Source organism: Poeciliopsis prolifica, unplaced genomic scaffold, assembly GCF_027474105.1.
Source record: "Poeciliopsis prolifica strain line A6 unplaced genomic scaffold, Auburn_PproV2 SCAFFOLD114, whole genome shotgun sequence".
Classification (NCBI taxonomy): Eukaryota; Metazoa; Chordata; class Actinopteri; order Cyprinodontiformes; family Poeciliidae; genus Poeciliopsis; species Poeciliopsis prolifica.
Genome location: NW_026562489.1, coordinates 261,420 through 265,832, shown reverse-complemented (window position 1 = coordinate 265,832; position 4,413 = coordinate 261,420).

The window sequence follows — 4,413 nt, the reverse complement described above, 5'->3', positions numbered from 1 at the left end:
CATTTGGATTCTCCATCACCAGGAAATACATAAATAAATAAACCCACTTTGTATTGGATTACATTAATAGGAGTTTATAGAAGCCAGAGAGGAGATTTGGTATCAAAAGACGAGATCATGCAGAATAAAACATTTTTACATTCTGTTAATAAGAACTTCATGTGAATGTAGATTCTGAATTTTCAGCTGAAAGCTGATTGTAAAACATAAATGTTCTTGCTGGTCCACTTGATGGACTAGTTCCTGTCTTTGGTTCTCATTCATATAGAAACCATAAATTCTGCCCACATGTGAAAACTGAAGCTGTGAGAAAACATGGAGCAGGCGAGCCGGTGGATTCTGTGAAACCGAGCTTTTGCAGGATCCGGATCAAACATTTTTCTGTGGCTGTCTGAAAAAGACCGAACGCTTTCCCATTAAATGATTGCTGAGGCTTTTCAGATTATGCTTATGTCACACAAACTTGCGATCTCACGTCAGTCTGCCGGTCCTGCTGTGTGTCTGCGGTCCGTCCAAAACAGACAGAAGGCCGGTCAGCAGGGACTCATACATGTGTGTCTTTGTGTGTTTATATTAGACAAGCAACCAAAGAAAACCTGAAGTTAGTTTTTTTTCTGCGCTTCTGTCTGTGTTGATGTGTGTTTGTGTGGCCATGTGGAGACGTAGCGAGATATTGCAGATAAAGATGTTATATAATGGTGTCATGATGGATCACCAGATCGCCCTGGTGCTCTGTGAGTGCAGGTGTATGTGTGTGTGTGTGTGTGTGTGTGTGTGGTGTGTGTGTGTGTGTGTGTGTGTGTGTGGTGTGTGTGTGTGTGTGTGTGTGTGTAATAAAGACCCCAACGACAGGAAGGACTCTATATTATCTATGATTCTATTAAAAGTGTTTCTGCAGTTTATGGCTGTAGTGTGAAACATTTTAGTGAAATATTTTCCTTCAGTCTCAGTGAACTGAAGCTTGTGGTCAGCCATCGTTTTTAATTTGATTCTATTGTACAATAGGAGTGCAATTTAAGCTTCCTGACAGAGAATCTGATTGATGCACAGCATCCACGCAACGCAAACGTCTTGGTCAGACGAGCAGGGATTAATTTAATCGGAGCTGAAGAGCAGCAAGAACCATTTCTGTGCTCACACATCTTCATAAAAATGCTGTTACTCTTTTCTGCAGATTAGCACCAAAAAAAAACATAAAAACCTGCAGAAACCCAAAATCTTACCAAGTATTTTGGGGCTAATTTCTACTGCAAATATATTTTCAGCAACAAAAATGAGCTTGTTTTAAGTTATCCATCCGTCCATTCATTTCTTACACGCTCGTCCCCAGTGGGGTCAGAAGGTGCTATTTCCAGCTAACGATAACAAAATTATTGTTCATTTGACAGATTATTTCATTACAACTTGGGAAAGTTGTCTTGTGTGGAAGTGAAATTTAATTTTTCATCAATATTAAGAAATTATTGACTTGACAAGCTTGAAAAGTTACTTGTAATCTAATTGTGTTTTATGAACTAAGATATTTGCATAATTGGAGCCTATAATAAAGTAATATTCAATAAAATAGAATATACATTTAATTAGATTCTGTCAGAATAAAATCACATTTTAAAGTCCCCTTTAAGTGAGTGTAAATCATATTTTTTACACATCTAACACAACTTTATGAATTAAAAATATTTCTATAGGCATGGCTTAATATTCTAATAATCTGAAAAATTAAATGTTTGGTTTTAATAAAATAGAAAATTATGATAATAAAGTACTGAATACATTATTCTGTTCACAGTGACTGAAGTAAATCAACTCAATCACATTCAGGTTTACTGACTAACCGTAACTCTGACGTTACGACTCTACCAGCTTCAGAGACGCATCAGACTCATCCTGTTCTCTGTGCAAAACATTTCACTGCAAAAAAAGCTTCATTAAAGATCAATATCCAGGTAGTTTTTGTACTGTCTCCACTGTATCACAGGCTTCACAAATTCATGCAAGTATGTTTTTATATTTTCATATAAACACTGAAAGCAGCGACATCACCATACATGGAGTATTATATAACCGCAGCAGCGTACACACAGCGAGAAAAAGGAACAAAGCAGACAGAAACCAGGGAGAGATGCAGAGAAGCCATAAATCGTGTTATCTTTGTGTGTTTGTGTCTGATGGATTGTTAAACAACGGGAGGAGATTGGCTGTGCACCAACATCTGGTGTGTGTGTGTGTGTGTGTGTGTGTGTGTGTGTGTGTGTGTGTGTGTGTGGGTGTGTGTGTGTGTGTGGTGTGTGTGTTGTGTGTGTGTGTGTGTGTGTGTGTGTGTGTGTGTGTGTGTGTGTGTGTGAGGCATGCCGATGTAAAGGTGACATTGATTAGTCTTTGAGGATAAGCTGTTCCTACTGTTCCTCATCTCTAACCTTTAACTTCCTGTTCTCAAGGTTAAACGTGTCAAAGTGTCAAACTCTCTTTCTCTCTCGCTTCTCCTCTCATCACCTGTTTTCTGTCTTTCATTGTCTTTGTTCAGCTTCTCTAAAACACGAGCTGAGCCATTTTAGTGTCGCAGAGTGAATCAGATGGTTTTCAGTCAGGAGAGAAGAAAGCAGCTTTAGTTGACGAGGAAAAGAAGAGATTTGATCTATTTCATCTTTTATGTGTTTGTGTTGTCTTGGTTCTGCACATCAACATGTTTCCAATAGATGGTGTTAATATTTAAGACCAGCCCTCCCACACATTCAATTCTGAACTTGTAAAATACTGACGACAGTTTTCAATAAACGTCACTTTTAATGTGTGAGCAAATCACTGTAAGCTCTACAGCCATTTACTGCATAACTAATGAAAAAACTACAGAAAAACGTTCATTAATCATAAAATAATCTGGATCACAAAAGTAGTTTGCAGGTTTTGTGCCTGCAGATCTTTGTGGAGGTAAACAAGACTTTTACTCTGAAATTTAAGCCTTTATTGTGAAAAGTTTCTTCTGAACCTCCAGCTAAGTGTGTTTACACCAGGATCTCCAACACTTCTGCTCCCACAGGGAAACAGATTGAACACATCCTCTCCTCGCCTCTTGCTGCTTGGAGTGGAGAACAAAGATCATTTTCTCTAACCAACCAGAGTTTCCCAGCAAACCTGTAGCAATCTCTGTTTGGTTTTTATTAGCAGCACAAGCTTTACTAGCCAGTCCAGACCACGTCAGGTCTGAGGTGAAATGCTCACAGATGTAAAGCATCTTTGTTCCTTCAAAAGACAAAAAGAAACAAACTCAGAGAAAAAGAGGATTTTAAATGAATGAATGAACATCATCTCTACACCAAAGACAAAGAGATTACAGCTGGAAAAGATTTGAATGTGGCAAAAACTAAAATGATTGTTTCTGAATCAAAAACGGAGCAGTTGATGTTCCTGTTGAGTAAACCGCATCATTACTAGAATAGATAGTTAGAAATTATTATGTAAAGTACAGAACTAATGTCATTAAAAGCCGTAAGAAATTCATTCACACCTTTCATTCTGTCTCATTTGGATTTGGCTTAGTGGACTTACAGAATATATATATGAACTTCAACTTATTCACAATAAAGCCATTTATATTGGACTTTGTTGTCATTAATCTGCAAGTGTCACAGAAACAGATAAAATGTTCGGATGCCTTTCCGTTAAACTTAGATTAAGTTACTTGTTTGTGTTGTGTTTTTCTGTGATATGTAACTAGGATTTAATGCCAACAGATATTACATTTAATGACAGAAACAATTTTAAGAAACATATAAAACAATATTTTAGTAAGTTGAAAGCAATCTAATTTCTTTTATAGTATTTGATTATGTACTTTACCTAAAATTAAATGTATTCTGCCATGTTTGTTTACATGTTGGGTTTTTACTAGTTTAACATCTAAACTAGTTTAACATCTAAACTAGTTTAACATCTAAACTAGTTTAATATGTAAACTAGTTTCGGTGATGTAACGCAGTGACGTGTGAACAGCAGCAGATGAATGAGGATCCCAAACAAACTAAACTACAGAACTTCAGTGCAGCATCAGGGACTTGAAAACCTTAAAAACATTTATTTTAATGATATCATGTTTTCTGCTGGACTGATGGGACGTGACCAGCTGCACCGCGGTGAGTCACTTGTTTTTCAGTCAGGAGAGAAGGCAGCGGTTTTGGTTAAGAGATTTGATTTCTACAAAATGTGGTTTGTTTTGTTATGTAATGATTAGTGATTGACTGTTATGAATATTTTGATTAGTGCAACAGTTTGGATGAGACATTTCATGTCAAACAGAGAGAATTTAACATTTATTTTCCCCTGAATCAGAACTAAACCGCGAGAGATTAAGGTTGAAGATCAATTTGCAGACCACTGGCACAATAAGATATTAATCAATAAATCAAAGAGAGCTAT